The sequence below is a fragment of the Lathyrus oleraceus genome, chromosome 4 (assembly GCF_024323335.1).
Source record: "Lathyrus oleraceus cultivar Zhongwan6 chromosome 4, CAAS_Psat_ZW6_1.0, whole genome shotgun sequence".
NCBI lineage: Eukaryota > Viridiplantae > Streptophyta > Magnoliopsida > Fabales > Fabaceae > Lathyrus > Lathyrus oleraceus.
Genome location: NC_066582.1, coordinates 7,534,128 through 7,553,001, shown reverse-complemented (window position 1 = coordinate 7,553,001; position 18,874 = coordinate 7,534,128).

Here is an 18,874-nt window from a genome sequence, read left to right as displayed (position 1 = left end):
GATTGTTGGGTTAATCTCTTGGGATATGTATTTTGCCCTAGGATTGATGTTGTAGATTCTTCTGCCTCCATCTTTTTCCATGCCTAGAAGAGCAGCAATGGACTTCTCAGTTATCACAATTTTGACTCCCAGAACATAGGAGACAATGAAGTGGTCATCAGCATCAGCGAATCTCCAGAATTCCTTCACAAGATTTATGTAGACAGGACCATACAAGCGCTTGAAATAATTTCCCCAACCTTGATTTCTGAGTTCATCTGTGAGGTCAATGCCATTTCTACGCATGTTGTCAAAATCCACCAAGGATTCACATAAAACTTCCAGCTTCTCAAATGGCGTTGCAAGGTTGATGTGAGGCTCACAATCAAGAATGTGAGGCTCTTTGTAGATGGGAGTTGTGACTACACCGGTAACCGCTGGGTTTGGTTTGCTTGAACTTGGAGCTTGTTCGCTTGAATCCATTTGTTGAGAGAAGTTGTAAACAGCTTGTTGTTGAGCATCCATGATGTTGTTGAAAACTGGGATGAAGATGAACAATGCTGCAAGAATGCCTTGAGAGAGCTTGAGCTTGCAGAGGTTTAAGAGTGCGTGAGAGTGAAAAGTGTGCAATGTGTGAAGTGAATGTGTTTAAATACCCAAATTAGGGTGCATGCAAAACGACACACAAAATAGAGTTTAACACGAAAACCAAGTCAGCACGTTTAGGGGGAAAATGATTACAGCTCATTAATGATGTCTAATCCCAACAGCCAGTACACTGCTCGAGGAGATCTCAAGAGGTTGTTCCTTGATTACTGCTAGGCAGCTGTCTAGAAGTTCCAAGGTCAAACGCAAGGTACTCCACGTGTTTGCTTTATCTGATCTTCAGGAATACCAAAGGATTAGTTCCTGGAGATTTCTAACTCAGATAACTTCTAAATTGGTAGGAGTATTAGAGTCAGAGGCAAAATCTATTGTGTTTACATTAGAATCTCATTTTACAACTTCAGAGGCACATATTATTCAGGGCAATTTTGAATGTTCAGATTCTTTAGGATGAAGAGGAATCTATCTTCAGCTAAGGGTTTAGTAAATATGTCAGCCCATTGATGATCAGTATCAATGAATTTCAATGTTACTACCCCTTTCTGAACATAGTCTCTGATAAAGTGATGTTTTATTTCTATGTGCTTAGCTCTGGAGTGTAAAATGGGATTCTTGCTTAAACAAATGGCAGCAGTATTATCACAAAAGATAGGAATGTTACTCTCGAAGATTTGCAGATCCTCTAACTGATTCTTCATCCAGAGCATCTGAGTAGTGCACAGTTATGCTGAGATGTATTCCGCTTCTGTAGTGGACATGGCTATGGTTGATTGTCTTTTGCTGGCCCAGGATATCAGATTGTTTCCCAAGAGCTGACAATTTCCAGATGTACTTTTTCGTTCCATTTTGTCTCCTGCGTAATCTGCATCACAAAAACCAGATAGTCTATACTCTGATGTTTTCTCATACATCAGGCCCAGGTTAGGAGTTCCTTTCAGATATTTGAGAATTCTCTTAACTGCTGTTAAGTAAGTTTCTCTAGGATCTGATTGGAATCTGGCACAGAGACAAACACTAAATAGAATATCAGGGCGAGTAGCAGTCAGATAGAGAAGGGGGCCTATCATACCACGATAGAGCTTCTGACAAACCTTTTTACTGACTTCTTCTTTTTCAAGAATGCAGGTTGGATGCATGGGTGTCTTTGCAGAATTGCATTCAGCCATATCAAATTTCTTCAGAATGTCTTTTATGTATTTGCTTTGATGAACGTACGTGACTTCTGAAGTTTGATTGATTTGAATCCCTAGAAAGAACTTTAGTTCTTGCATTAAGCTCATTTCAAATTCTGCTTGCATTAGCTCAGAGAATTCTTGACATACAGAGGCGTTAGCTGAACCAAAAATGATATCATCAACATATATCTGGCATATCATGAGATCATTATTAATGTTTTTACAGAAGAGTGTAGAGTCAACTTTTCCTCTAATAAAATCATGTTCCAAAAGAAAATTACTTAATCGTTCATACCAAGCTCTAGGAGCTTGTTTAAGTCCATATAAAGATTTCTTAAGTTTAAAAACGTGTTCTGGATAATTTGAGTTTTCAAAGCCTGGAGGTTGGTTGACATACACTTCTTCTGATATATAACCATTAAGGAATGCGCTCTTGACATCCATTTGATAGAATTATTTATAGCGAATGATATAAGTAAGCGAATAGATTCTAACCTGGCGACTGGAGCAAAGGTTTCATTGTAGTCAATACCTTCTTGTTGACTGTAACCTTGAGCCACCAGTCGAGCTTTGTTTCTGACAACTTCTCCTTTCTCATTCAGCTTGTTTTTGAACACCCATCTGGTTCCGATAACGTGAGTGCCTCTGGGCCTGGGAACAAGATCCCAAATGTCGTTCTTTGTGAATTGATCTATCTCTTCTTGCATGGCTAGAACCCAGTCTCTATCTTGAAGTGCCTCATCACAGGAAGTAGGCTCAATCAGAGATACTAGTCCCAGAGGAGTTTCTTCAGGAGTCTTGAAGGTAGACCTAGTTCGGATAGGTTCGCCCTTATTTCCCAAAATTAACTCTTCAGATATGTTGAGGTGACTTTTAGCTTTCTTTGGGATTGCTGGGGCGTTAGTTCCTTCTGAGGTTTGAATGGAAGTTACTTCTGGAGCTTTAATCTTCTCGTCAGATCCTGCAAGAGTGATCTCCAAATCTGCAAGTTTCTCAACTAGCTTTGACTTTTCAGGGTCAAGCTTATCATCAAATCTGACATGAATTGATTCTTCCATAATTTTGGTTTCTGTATTGTATACTTTGTAGCCTTTAGAGCGTTCTGAGTATCCTAACATAATACCTTTTTGTGCTTTGGAATCAAACTTGTTCAGATGTTCTTTAGTATTTAAAATAAAACAGGAACATCCAAAAGGATGAAAATATGAAATGTTTGGTTTTCTTCCTTTACACAGTTCATAGGGGGTCTTCTCCAGAATAGATCTTATGGAGATTCTATTCTGAATGTAACACGCTGTATTTACAGCTTCGGCCCAAAAGTGCTTAGCCACATTTGTTTCATTGATCATGGTTCTGGCCATCTCTTGGAGTGTCCTATTCTTCCTCTCTACAACTCCATTTTGTTGTGGAGTTCTAGGGCAGGAGAAATCATGGGATATTCCATTAGAGTCAAATAGTTCCTCAAAAAAATTATTTTCAAATTCCCCACCATGATCACTTCTGACTCTGATGATTTTAGAGTCAAACTCGTTTTGCACTTTGGAGCAGAAGCTAGTGAATACAGAGTGAGACTCACTCTTGTGCTTTAGGAATTTTACCCATGTCCAGCGACTGAAATCATCAACAATGACTAGTCCATACTTCTTTCCATTGACTGATGCTGTTTTCACAGGACCAAATAAATCAATGTGAAGAAGTTCCAGAGGCTTAGAGGTAGAAACAATATTTTTCTTTTTGAAAGATGTTTTTGAAAATTTTCCTTTCTGACATGCTTCACACAGAGCATCTGAAGAAAACTTCAGCTTAGGTAGGCCTCTGACTAACTCGAGTTTATTTAGCTGAGATAATTTTCTCATGCTAATGTGGCCTAAGCGTCTATGCCATACCCATTGCTCTTCGTGAACAGACATCAGACATTTTACATTTTGTTCTTTTAAATCAGAAAGATTTATTTTATAAATATTGTTTTTCCTCTTGCCAGTGAATAAGACAGAACCATTATTTTGATTTATGGCTTTACATGTTTTTTGATTAAAGATTACATCATAACCGTTATCACTTAATTGACTTATTGATAACAGATTATGCATTAATCCTTCTACATATAACACATCAGATATAGAGGGAAGAGTACCATTACCAATAGTTCTGGAGCCTCTGATCCTTCCTTTCTGATCTCCTCCGAAGCCTACGAATCCAGCATATTTAAGTTACAGGCTTTGGAACATAGACTTTTTCCCGTCATGTGTCGCGAGCATCCAGAGTCCAGGTACCATGACTGGTGTTTTAACTCTGCTGCATAGGATATCTGCAACATAAACAATCTTATCCTTTGGTACCCAGAGTCTTTTGGATCCTTTGTGATTAGTTTTCCCAGAGCTTCTTAACACTTTGGGTTTTCTAGCATTATTAAATTGTTGCTCTTGTGTGTGTATAGTGGTATGAAAATGGAGATTTAGGTTGGTTATTAGTAGAAGTTTTATCTTCACTAGGATCATACCCAATTCCTCTTCTATTGTTCTGACTGACTCCATAAATCATGGATGCCATTATACTCCTCCCTATCCCATTTTTCAGAAACTTTTGAAAAGCTTTTTCATATTTATAAATTATTGTGTTTGAAGTTTGTGGAGCTTGAGATAACGCTTCTTCAAGTTTTGAGCAATTTTTCGTTGTTGCATCTCTTTCTAATGTCAAGGTTCTGTTTTCATCTTTTAGTTCTGAAATGGTTATCTCAAGTTTGCCACATTCTTCTAATGTTTCTTCAAGAACGCCTTTTATAGCTTTAAATTTTTGTTTTAGTTTCTGATATGAGCTGAGAGTTTCAGACAAACATGATTCTAGGTCAGATCGAGAGAGTTCAGAAAATACCTCTTCTGATTCAGATTCTTCATCTGAAGTGTTCTTGGATGTGGTAGCCATGAGTGCCACATTAACCTGTTCATCAGAGTCTGATTCTGATGAGTCAGATTCGCTGTCATCCCAGGTAGCCATCAGTCCCTTTTTGGTTCTAAGGGAATTTTTCTTGAAGTTCTCTTTTCTGGAACTGTCTTTCTTTAACTTGGGACATTCGTTCCTGTAGTGACCTGTTTCTTTACATTCATAACAAGTAACATCTTTGTTAGTTTTACCTTTTGAGGTTGAGTCTGATCGGTCCCCTCTGGGTCTTGGTCTCCTGAGGTTATTATTCCTCTTTCTCCAGAGTTGTTTTACTCTTCTGGTCAGGAGGGATAATTCTTCCTCATCGTCAGAATCTTCCAGTTCAGAGTCATCGACATCTTCTGTTTTGGCCTGGAAGGCTTTGTTTCTGTCAGACTTGCGCCTTACAGATCTAGACTTTAATGCTACAGACTTGATCTTCTTCTGAGGCTCATCTTCCTCCAGTTCTATCTCATGACTTCTGAGTGAACTGACAAGCTCTTCAAGGCTGATGTTGTTCAGATCCTTTGATAGCTTTAAGGCTGTGACCATGGGTCTCCACTTCTTTGGCAAGCTTCTGACTATCTTTTTGACATGGTCTGCAGTTGTGTATCCTTTGTCTAGCACTTTTAGACCTGCAATAAGAGTTTGGAATCTAGAAAACATTACCTCTACAGCTTCATCATCCTCCATTTTGAAGGCTTCATATTTCTGGATTAGAGCCAGAGCCTTTGTTTCTTTGACCTGGGAGTTTCCTTCATGAGTCATCCTCAGGGAGTCGAGTATATCTTTAGTTGTTTCCCTGTTGGTGATTTTTTCATACTCATTGTAAGATATGGCATTGAGAAGTATCGTTCTGGCTTTGTGATGATTCTTGAATTTGCGCTTCTGATCATCTGTCATTTTACTTCTGGGAACGGAAACTCCAGCATCTGTTACAGGAGGTTTGTATCCATCTGTGACAATGTCCCAGAGATCAGCGTCATAGCCCAGAAAGAAACTTTCAATTCTATCTTTCCAGTAATCGAATTTCTCTCCATCAAAGACTGGAGGCTTAGCATTGTAACTATCTCTTTCATTGGTGTGGGCCATAGTTTTTCTCGTTCTGGATCTCTCTACACTGTTAAGTGTTAGATTAGAAAATCAATAACAGAGTCGAAGCTCTGATACCAACTGAAGGTGAGAAAAACAAGAAAGGGGGGTTTGAATTGTTTTGGAAAATAAAAGCTTTTTCAAAAATAAGAACACACAAAATTTTATACTAGTTCGCTTATAACATAAAGCTACTCCAGTCCACCCGGCCAAGGTGATTTCGCCTTCAAAAAGGACTTAATCCACTAATCTTGAAAGATTAATACGACCAAACGTCTAAGAGAGTGATCTCTTATTCCTCCCAAGTATACAGATTACGCAAAGTCACTTGAGGGACAAAAGCAATTTAGCAATAATAGATTTGTAATCGAGAGTGCTTCTAAAGGTAAGCAAATACTACAGCAGAATAAGCAAGTAAGTGTTTTCACGTATGAGCAGCAGCTCGTGAAAAACTGAGAGAGAATGTAAAGAATTTTTCTGTGTGTTGTTGTGTCTCTCACTAAAGTATGCTTTCCTTTATATAGTGGTGAAGAGGACCGTTGGAGTGATGACAGAATATTGGCCTTTGATGAGCATTCAATGTCATTACTTCTGTGTTTCTTGCCATAACCAATTTGTCTCCCTGAATAACTTCTTTCCAAATATACTTTCTTTCCATTTGAAGAAGTTCTTTCCGTTACTCTTTCTGGATTTGGAGAATCTTTATCAGAGTCTTTGTTATCTCGGAGTTTCTGTGTCAACCGGAGATTGCGTTGAGGTTACTTCAGAGCTTCTAAGAGTACTGGTCTTTTAGATCATCAGAACTGAGTCCAGTGGAAGTTTAGAGCTTCTGGTATTCTGCTGTCTTGTTTTGCTCAGGATCATAACTTCTAGAGCGCACTTCTTCTTCAGATGCTTCTGATCTTCTAGTACTTTGTATCTGATCAGAGTTTGTATCTGATAAAACGATCACATTCCTTTGTAGCTGTTCAGAGTCCTGCACACTTAGAGAATTTTCGTTAGGGTGCCATTTTTGGTTTCATCCTTTGTTATCATCAAAATCCTGGAATTATATTGTAGAACTAATCTTGTTCTTACAGCCTACATTGGTAGGACTTCAGCCAACCAAAAATCAAAGAGAAGGGTGAAGAATTAAGAGAGAATCGAAGAGATGAAGTTTTTGAAAATTAACCTTAGAGGGAGCTTGAATCTTGCTTGATCTTTCTTCCAATTGGCCTTGGCTTGACTTCAGAAGCTTGCAGAAGTTGAATTGGATCAAGGAAAGGCTTGGTCTCTTGGAGTTTCAACTTCAAAACTGAAGTGAAATTGAAACTCGATTTTCAATTGAAAACCTTCAAGTTTGTCCTCTAATGGTGAGGGTTAGGATTGCAGGCTCAAAGCTTGGGCAAGGTCTCTCTAGTTCTGAGCTTGAGGGGTATTATTTATAGGCAATGCAATTGCTTTCCACACACTTCATTCAAAATGCCAAAAATAGAAATTCACTCTTGCATGGTTGCATGGGCGTGTGATAGGCCCATGAAATGATGTAATCAGGTCCAAATCTCATCATGTGCAATACTGAAAGTGTGTCATGTAATCATGCAATGGAAATTGGAATGTGAATATGAGATTCATCCAAATGGAGCCTTGAAGATAAACCATGCACAAGTCATCTAATTCTTGGCCAAATGAAATGATCTTGGACTTTTTGGAAATGTGAGATCAAGGGGAACAACTTTTATGGTGAACACTTTTCCATTTGAAGCTTAGATCATGATGAATTTTCAGGTAGAAGTTTGGAAAATCAAACATAAATGAAAATTTTCTAAGTACCAAGCCAAATGTTCACTTCTTCCACCTTGAATAACTTTTGCTATGGCCTTCAAATGGAAACAGTTCCTTCATAAAAGTTGTAGCTCTTTCATACCTATTAAATTTGGTCATAAATTGTACCTCATTTGGATTGGTCATGAAGGAGTTATGCATTTTAGAAGTTGAGGAAAATCACTGGTTCAATGGTAATGGCCCAAAATGACCTATAATGATTCCTCTTGGCACATGCATTTGCAAGTTAAATTTTAATTTCTTCAAAGAAACAAAGTTATATAGGACATCTTGAATATAATCATGAAACTTGAATGGCCTTCATATCATAAAAATTGATCAAGTTATGGTCCTTGGAAGTTGACCTCCTAACTAGGGTTCAGATAAAATGACCTATAACCGTTCACCCTAAAAATAGACTTTCCAAGCAAAAATAGCTCTTGACTTCAATATAAAAGTTGTTTGGAATGTCATAAGGAGTAACATTTCTCTTGTAATAATTTTCATATGACAAACATTGTAGGAGATAGGGTCTAGTGAACCCCAATTTTGACTAGTTGACTTTCTCTGGTCAACCACCATAAACCATCTTGCAAACTTGAAATTATCTTGATCGCTTTGACTCATGGAGGATCACACATGCATAAGATGATGTAATTTGAAGTATACCTTGAAATTTTTGATCAAATGTTGAAGAAACCTGTTGAGGAAGTCACACAAGATACCCATATGAATTAGGGTTTCCAAGGCAAACAAGCTTCAAACTCTTGATGAATTCTTGATCAAAATGATAAATGAAGATCGTGGGGATCCATATATGATGTCTAGAGTCAATGTGAACCATCTCTTGATTACTCTCCTTGCACTGAGGGTCTTAAACCCTATATATGAGCTTGATGAGGACTTGGTGAACACACACACTACCTACAAAAGAAGTAAATTATACATTGACATATTTTTGGAATTTTGGTTAGTAAATAAAGAAAAATAAAATATGATACAATCAAATATGCTTGGTGACCTCTCCCAATGCAAACCCCATGAATAAGGGGTAAGGAGGATGCCAATGTGTGATCCTAGAGTCAATGAATATGATGAGATATCATGAGGGGTCTTAGGGTCAAAATTGGGGTCTTACATGAAGAAAAGAACTCCTAAAACATACCACACACTAAAAGAAAAGATCAAGGGGGAATGACTTATCTCAGTCACACTTGTATTAATTCATCTGACACAAGGTCATTGATAAACCAATTAGCCTTTAGACATTAGAGATTTCATTGGTCAAATGAGGGAATAGGGAAGAATAAGGATGAAGATGAAGAGGTGAGGGAAGATAGAAACACAAATTGACCATGGGAGGATTTTCATCAAATCAAAACCATCCATTCATTTTGAGAGATGAAATGTACATTTCATCAATCCTCTAAATCCAATGGTTTTGATCTAACAAAAATCAAATCAACCTTGACCAAGGCCCAAACAGAAAGTCAAACATCACAAGACCATAAAAATGGCTCAACAATATTTTTAAAAATTTAATCAATTAAAAATCCATTTAAAAATGAATTAAAATACATTTTAATTTGTTCAAAACCTAAAATCCCTTCAAAACACCAAATAAATGGCCAAGGGATTTATCCTAGGTCAAACAAGGTCAAAGGACCTTAGACAAAAAAATTCACTATTTTTAAAAAGTCAGAAGTATTTTTAAACAATTAAAAATATGCACAAAAACATTTAATTCATGAAAAATATCAAAATTAATCCAAAAAATAATTTTAATTCAGAATATGGAAAAAGGAAATATTTAAAGATTTTTGGTGAAAGTCTCATATTTTTTGGATTAAAAATGAAATTTCTATGAATTAAATAAAATAGGAGCAATTAAAAGAAAAACAGAAATTAAAATAAAAAGCAAAAAAAACAAGGGCCATTAAATCTCCCTCATTAATTGAGGTGGCAGATCTGATGACCACGCGCGTGCTATCTACCATGGTCTCTAGTCAACGTGTGGGAACTATGGCAATGCAAACCAAAGGCTGAGATTAGATCATTGGACCAAGATCAGATAGATGAGAGGAAGCCAACTCACCACCAGAGCCCTAGCTCCGGTCATCTTCTCTGGTGAACCTCACCGGACTGGTCCACCTTCAACTCAATGAAAAATGAAAAACAATGACATTATTTCAAAGGAAAAATGCTTAGGAGCTCGAATCTGGCCTCAAATTCCTCCAATTCCAAGTATATTGAAAGATACAGGGATTTAAATTTTGAGGATCATGAACTGAGTTACTTCAATTTGACCTCAAAGAAACTCAATCTTGTTGTCTATATTGGTAGGACTTCAGCCAACCAAAAATCAAAGAGAATGGTGGAGAATTGAGAGAGAATCAAAGAGAGAAAGTTTCTGAAAAATCACCTTTGAGGAGCTTGAATCTTGCTTAATCTTGCTTCCAATTGGCCTTGGTTTGACTTCAGAAGCTTGTAGGAAGTGAATTAGATCAAAGAAGGGCTTGGATTCTCGGAGTTTCAATTTCAAAACTGAAGTGAAATTGAAACTCGATTTTCAATTGAAAACCTTCAAGTTTATCCTCTAATGGTGAAGGGAAGGTTGCAGAAGCAAAGCTTCGGCAAGGTATCCATAATTCTGAGCATGATGCAATGTATTTATAGGCTAGGCAATTGATTTCCACACACTTCCTTTCAAATGCCAAAAATAGAAATTCTCACTTGTATGGATGCATGGGCGTGTGATAGGCCCATGAAGTGATGTCAAAAGGTCCAAAGTTGATCATGAGTGATGTTGAAAGTGTGACGTGAAGCCATGCATTTGAAATTGAAAAGTGATCATGAGATTCATCCAAATGGAACCTTGAAGAAAAGCCATGCGCAAGTCATTCAAACCTTGGCCAAATTAGGTGATTTTGGAATTTTTGGAAAGGTAAGATCAAGGGAAAAACTTTTATGTTGAACACTTTTCCATTTGAAGCTTGGATAATGATGAATATTGAGGTGGAAGTTTGGAAAATCAAACATAATTGAAATTTTTCTAAGTACCAAGTCAAATGTTCACTTCTTCCACCTTGAATAACTTTTCCTATGGGCTTCAAATGGAAAACATTCCTTCATAAAATATGTATCTCTTTTAAACCTCTTAAATTTGGTCACAAATTTGACCTCATTTGAATTTGGCATGAAGGATTTATGCATTTTAGAATTTGAGGAAAATTGCTTGTTCAATGGTAATGGCCCAAAATGACCTATAATGTTTCCTCTTGGCACATGCCCTTGAAAGTTGAATTTGAAGTTTATCAAATAATAAAAGTTGGAGAGGACATCTTTAAATTGATCTTGAAACTTGAATGACCTTCATATCATAAAAATTGAGCAAGTTATGGTCCTAGGAAGTTGACCTCCTAACTAGGGCACACACAAAATGACCTATAATCTTTCACTAAAAAAATGACTTTCCAAGCAAAACTAGATCTTGAACCGAACATGAAAGTTGTTTGGAATTTCATAAGTAGTAATGTTTCTCTTAGAATCATTTTCATATGACAAACAATTGTAGGAGATAGGGTCAAGTGAACCCCAGTTTTCACTAGTTGACTTTCTTTGGTCAACCATCATGAACCAACTTGCAAACTTGAAGTTATATTGACCTCTTGGACTTATGGAGGATCACATATGCATAATATTATTTATAATGAAGTATAAATTAAAATATTTGATCAAATTTTGAAGAAACTTATTGAGGAAGTCACACAAGATACCCAGATGAATTAGGGCTTCCAAGGCAAACAAGTTTCAAACTCTTGGTGAATTCTTGATCAAAATGATAAATGAAGATCATGGGGACCCATATATGATGTCTAGAGACAATGTGAACCATATCTTGATTAATATTCTTGCATTGAGGGTCTCAAACCCTAGTTATGAGCTTGATGAGACATTAGTAGATGCACACACTACCTACAAAAGAAACAAAGCTATACATACACATATTTTTGGTATTTTGGTTTGTAAATAATGAAAACCAAAGTAGGATACAATCAAATGTGCTTGGTGATCTCTCCCAATGAAAACCCAATAAATGAGGGGGTAAGGAGGATGCCAAGGTGTGATCCCAAAGCTACTGCAAATGATGAGATAGCATGAGGGATCTTAGGGTCAAAATTAGGGTCTTACAAATACACATACAATCTTTCCAATAACTGTAGTTTTCACCAGTAAAAATAGGAGCTCTATTGTACACCCCTTTAGGATCGTTACTCATTTTCTAAAAAGTTATATGCGAAGCACTAAATGAACCAGCGCTCATGATACCACTTGTTAGACGATAGTACCGATCTAGAAGGGGGGTTGAATAGATCAATATTTAAATGTTAGCGCTTTTTAAAATTGTTTTTAAAGGTTGCGAAAGCTCCCTAGACCATACTCATCTAAACGATTCGTTAATGGAAAGATCGGATATGCGTGAAACCAAATGGAATAACTAAGATAGAGATAATCAACCACAATCTAAATCAATCAATTAATTACTCCAATCCTTGATATAGTTACCACTAATGATGAGTTAACACAATAAGAGAACAAGTAAAATATTGATAGACTTGTGTAAGGTTAATTTTATCAAACACTTGGTGTGCACTTCACACCAAGTCTCAATTTTACTAAAATTGAATGTGCAAAATTTTACTTAGTTGCAATCAAAGTGATTGCACCAATTTATCGAACAACTCCTATGCACAACAATTAAGCGAGATTAATTTTACTGTTAAATTTACACAAGACTCAATTAATGCAGAATTTAAAGAGTTAAGAGAAAGAGAGAATAACACTAGATTTGTTTAGGAACTTCCTCTTTCGTCCTCGCTTAGGGTACGTCTGCCCCCAATTCTAAAACTAGAATTGAGATATTTATTACCAAATTGCAAAGTTAATACAAGAGAATGAATGATCACCACCAACCAACCCCAAGTGTTGTTGCAGATCCTATTCACTTCTCTCCCATTAATTCGTTTTGAACCAAGTCCTTCAAGCGTTCTGAACAAACCTCCAGTTGTAGCTACCTTATTGCAAGAACTCCACATTCTCCAAAACTCTAGCTCGACTAATTTCGATCGGATCTGCGTGAAACCTCTAGCTGTAGATACCTTATTGCAAGAACTCTACGTTCTCCAAAATTTTAGCTCGGCTGACTTCAATCGCAAGACGCTTGAACCCTAACCTTCCTTCACAATCCTCTGGTTACCGTTACTTCTTTGAACGAACCCACTGTTCTTCAAACCTTTCTCGGCTGGATCTATGAAGCAAAGATTAGTGCAAAAAAATCCAATTCTTGGAGGACAAAATCCCAATGGTTTTATTCAAGAAAAACCCACTCAAAGCCTCTACCCAAACTAAGATTACACAATCCTATTTGGACGTTATCACCACAACAATGCACAGTGATCAACAAAAATTGTTATGTGTAGTTGTTGAGAAATGCAATGAAGAATGAAGATGAAGAGAACTTTAGTGTATATCTTCCACTTTTCTTGTTAGTTGTTGAAGAAGAGACTCTAGAGTATATATATGATGCATGGACCAAGTAACAGACGTAACTGAATTATTTTGCAAAATTACACAGCAGAAAATTGAGTCCAAATAGCGACCACTCGACCTGTTCACACAGGTCACTCGACCTTTTCACACAGGTCACTTGACCTATTCAGACCTGAGGCAAAACTACTCAAGTGAATCAGGCGGTGAGTCGACTCAAACATGATTTTTCCAGAATTGAGTCGACCTATGACTCGACCTGTTCAGACCCATGGCAACATGGTTCGAATGAAACAGGCAATGAGTCGACTCAAACAGGGGATGAGTCGACTCAAACAGATTTTTCCAGAGTTGAGTCGACCTATGACTCGACCTGTTCAGACCTGAGAGTTACGTTCCAAGTCATGAGTCGACTCACAGACTCAACCTGTTCAGACCTGAGAGTTACGCTCCAAGTCATGAGTCGACTCACAGTTCTACCGCTCTAAGTCATGAGTCAACTTAAAGTTCTTAAACTATAAAAAATTAGTTTTTGAGATGTATTTTGGTCAATTCAAACCATTCTCTTATGAACCTAAGGTACCAACGATGATCAAGTGCATTATTCACATCTATGATATGCTCTTATATGCATGGACACATTGAGCTTATACTTTGAGCATGTTAGAGGATGAATGCATTCTATGATATGATGACACTATCCAAAGTACACATTATGAGCAACTAAAAAGGTTTGACATCATTAAAACAAGGACTAGAAATCTTTGCCCTCACACAACTATGGTCTCAAAAGCAAGCAAGAAGTACTTAAGATAGTCAAGCAAAGAAGCATCAATCAGAGGCATCTAAAATGGTGAATACAAGTGAATCTAGGGATCCTAAATGATGGTGAAAAGGTCAAGAAATAATGGGAAAGAGATCCCATATGGTTGCACAAGTCCATTCCAAAATAACCAGCTAGATGCAAAATGTATCACAAAGAAACAAGCATGTTTGGATAATTCAAGAAAAATAGTTAGGAGCATAGAGAAAATATGAAAAATTATGAATATCAAGATGAAGTTAGAAACATAAAGTGCCCTAAAGATGTACTCATAAATATGTGCAAAAGATGTTCAAACAATTATATTATTTAGGCTAAGCACAAACAAGTAACCATACAAAGCAACCTTCAAAAATAGGTCCAAATACGACTCAAAATTAACAACAAAACACCAAATGGAAGCTCAAATGACCTATATACATGTGTCTACACGTGTACAAAATATTGGATCAAAATTCAAATGGGAAGATCAAAATCAAACCCTAACAAATAAAATTAGGTTAATTAAACATAATTAAATATAAAAATCAAAAACAAATATTAAAATAAATCAAAAATAAAAATATAAAAATATGAAAAATTAAATAATAATCAAAATATAAACCATGAATTAATTGGAAATTTTTGGACCAAGGGAAGTAATTTAAATAAAATTAAAAGAGGCAATAATCAAATAATAAGAGAAAACGGTCAGGGGGTGCATGCAAGTAATTAAGATACAAGGCCATTTAGTTGAAATGAGAAACCGGGCTTGGAACAAAGGGGTGGGAAAAGAATAAACGCGTATGGCCCAGTCCAAACCAATATCAGAAAAATGAAAATGAAAAAGAAAAATGGGATGTCACGCTTTATCATGTAAACATATCATCAACCGGTCACTCCCTCACTAATGCACTAAAAGACAAAATAATTCCATGGCCAATCAAAATGCGCCAACCACTCGTCTTCAACCTTAGCTCATGCACACTAGAACCCTAATCCCGATCCCAACATGCTTACTTCCACCTTAAAAAACTTTCTCATTTCTCCACCAAATCAAATAAAGTATGAATCAAAAATGAAGTTCACACATAGTAGAACAACATAACATTCTTAGTTTCTAAAAATGGACAATGAAATAGGGAGTTAAATGAACACGAACATGCAGGCTCAAACATAATCACACATTAATTAAACAGAACTGTACATGAAAGTTTGAGCCTAGCTCCATGATCCACTTCAAGAGTGGGTCTTCTAGATGAAAACGAATGAACCTAAGCATGGTAAATGGCTAGCATGAGAAATAATGGAATAGGGAAGTTTACCTAGTGGAGAAGATCCACTACCTCTTGAGCTTGTTTGAGCTTTAGAAATCCTTCCAACAAAGCTTGGTAATCTTCTAATGGAAGTGATGAAGTAGAACAAATGGTGAGAGAAAGCTTCCAAATGAGAAAATGTTTACAAGCTTAAAAAAATGTTGATTCAGGTTCTCTTTCTTCAATGGCCTCTCCCTCGAAATTAGGTTATGGACCTCTTATATATGGTGTATGTGATGAGGTATGATGTTTGCCAATGTGAAAGAACCGTTGGAGAGCGTGATTGGAAGTTTGTGCAAAAATTGAGAAGTGATGTGCAAGGTTGTGTTTTGGATGTCAATCATGTGTGTTTTGTGTCATTTTAGGAAGCTTAAGATGGAGTGGAAATGCTTCAGAATTCGTGGGACTTGGAGGCAGTGGATAGAGAAGAAGAGGCAAAAGAGAACATTTCCATATTTGGCCAATGTTGTGCATGATGTTCATGCATGAAAAATATGTGTTGTTTGGTCATACAAGGCAAGGAGAGAGGTGTAGTGAGCGTGTGAAATAGCCATGATGTAAACAAAATATAACATAATGCACAAAACCAATGACAAATGTGATAACAAAAATTAAGGATCAATCATGTCCAAGCCATTATAACTCCATGGTTTCTTGGGCAAATAGAATGAACTAGGGCTTTTTGGAAAGAGGGAAAGGAGAAGAAAAAGTTTCATGTTGGAGAAAAATTAGAACAAGGCCTTGAGACCCTTTAAAAATGGTCACGAAAATGACTGCTTGAAACTGCATACCAACATGTAAATTATAGGTCACTTAGAGATCTTGAGGTACCAACTTGTCATGTCAATAACTTGTTCATTAAGCTACCAAATGAGAGAATTTTTGAAGTAAAATTGGAAAGGGGAAAGTGATGTATAACTCTTATGTTGAGGTCAGATAAAAATGAAGCTTGCAACTAAATGAAAAATGGGCATGAAGTGGTTTGCTTTGAAATGATCAAACTCTTAGCAAAGTTTCACTAAGTATAAAACCAAAATCAATAGCTTAAGGACGTGACTTTATAGGATGATATCTTGAGTTGTGACCAACCAAATGAGGTGTTCATGGAACCAAAGGAAAAAGGAATCTTGACACTACAATTTTCATGTTGAAAATACCTTGAGATGGAACCTCTATCATTCCTTAAAACTGCCATGAACAGGCTGGGAAATCCTGACTTGAAACACTTATAAATTTTCTAAGTGTTTGGGTAATTGAATGAATCTGAAAAACAAAACTTCCAATGACCATATCTCGAGCCAAGATAATCTAAATGCTTCAATCTTGGTACCTCCTTAAAGCTTTGAGGAAGGAGAACAAATTTCATGTTAGGGCTAGTTTGATTTGAGGTCTTGATCATTGAGAACATTGGCCATGAAAGTAGCTGCTTATTAACACCAAACTTGCCAAAAATAGCAAGTTTCTAAAACCCTAATTTCCAATTTAGGTAACTTTCCATGATTCTTGATTTTTGATGGATCTCTTGACTTTTCTTGCTCAAATTTCAACAATAGACCATATTTGAATTGTGGAACCTAATTTTGGCCAAAAGATCAAGAGTTGACTTTTTAAACCTATTTAGTTGACTTTTCCCCAATTGAACAAACCATTGATCATTTGAGCAATTGAACTTCGTCTTAATAGAATTGATGGCCAATATTCTAAACATACACACTTAGGGACACATAGAATACCAAGGAATCAAGTCTTTCTCAAAAAATCAGAAATAAATTGATTTTATCATAAACCCTAATTTCAGTCCAAAAAGACAGGAGATGAGTGCACCACTTCACAACCTTGATTCTTCTAGGGAAAGTGGAGAAACTTTTGAAAAAATATGTCTTGTATAATGATAAGATGAAGATGAATAAAAAAGGTTCATGGGTATGCCACACCCTGAGATAATCAACATCCCCAACTCAAGGACCAAATGATAGGAGAGTGTGATCAACTCTCATTCTCTTGCAATTCTCAATCAATTGATGAAGTAATGGACCATTTGAGATGCCATAGAGCATAAGAAACCTTTTTAGCTTGAGTGATCATGAATTTGAGGACATCTCACCCTCCTTGTATTGATTGTCACTGCTCTTCCTTCTAAAGCTTGAAGAAGGTCACAAGAGAGATGCCTTAATCCCATAAACATAGAACCAATGATATGCATGAATGTATATGGTGATAAAACATAAGACAACTATGATTGAAAATAAGAGGGTAAATTTTGGGGTACAACATCTGGTAGTTAGTAATCATTTCATTTTAGCTTATTACCTTTGTTAAGCTATCACTTGGCTGATAGTAGGTAATATGCATCTTACCTTTGGTTTGTTATCTTTGTTAAGTTACCACTTGGTTAGTAGTTGGTAATCATTCCATTTTAGCTTATTACCTTTTTTAAGCTATCACTTCGCTGATAGTATGTAATATTTCTCTTACCTTTGGTTGGTTACCTTTGTTAAGTTACCACGTGGTTGATAGTTGGTAATCATTCTTTTTTAGCTTATTACCTTTGTTAAGTTATCACTCGGATGATAGTTAGGTAATATTCCTCCCCTATTGGAGTTGAGGTTTTCCCCTTTTGGTGATTTATTTTCCCCGATGGGGTCTTGCTTTGATAAGTCTTCCCCGTTGGATCTTTAGTTCGTTTGTTTTCTAACTTTGCATTGGTTATTCTCGAGTCTTTTCTTTTCCCCTGAGGAACTTTGTTTGTCCCCAGTCGGGTCTCCCCGTGGAAACTATTTTTCCCCATAGAGATCTTAGTTTGCATTCATATCATATCATAAGCATCTTGTGGTATCTTAGGGCCAAAAATGGGGTCTTTGATATTTAAGTCTCTTCAATCTTGTCGAGACAAAGATTTCAACCTTCATATCTCCAAATTAAAGAAACTTAAATAGGGGCATCTATCATACCCTAATTTTTAACCCTAAGATCCCATATATCATTTGCAGAATTTGCACACAAACAAGGTCACATCTTAGGGTTTGCTTTTTGCAGAGATCACCAAGCACATATTTGTTGATATTTTATCTTTGGTTTTACATGATTAATTTATTATCTAACCACTAATCAAAATATCAAAAATACTTTATATTTCCTTAATTTTATTGTGCAAGGTAGGGCTTTTCAATCAAGAGCATCTTAAAGTTTTGGGGCTTACTTCTCAAGGAAAGTCAAAGGTTCATGTGTTTATTTCAATGCCTTCTTCAACAAGACACTTCAAGCTTTGAGCAATTTAATCAATATGCAATCAAGGATACCTTATTTTGAGTTCATATGATCACCCATGTGCTTTTAAATGCAAGAAAACTTCAAGTACACAAGTTTATTCTAAGAGGTTTGACCAAAAAGTCAACATTTTGAAGTTAAGGTTCCAAGGGTCACAACTCCTTAAATTCTCAACATTTTTGAATGCTTCTTTTTGCATATAAATCTTTTAAACATCCTCTAAAACCTATATTTACATTACAAGAGTCAATTATGCTTGGAGGATCATCAAAAGTTTGGAGACATTATAGGTCATTTGTGGACTGAGGGAAATTTGACCTATTTTCAAGTGACTTTTCCCCAAATTTCAAAGATCATAACTTCTTCAA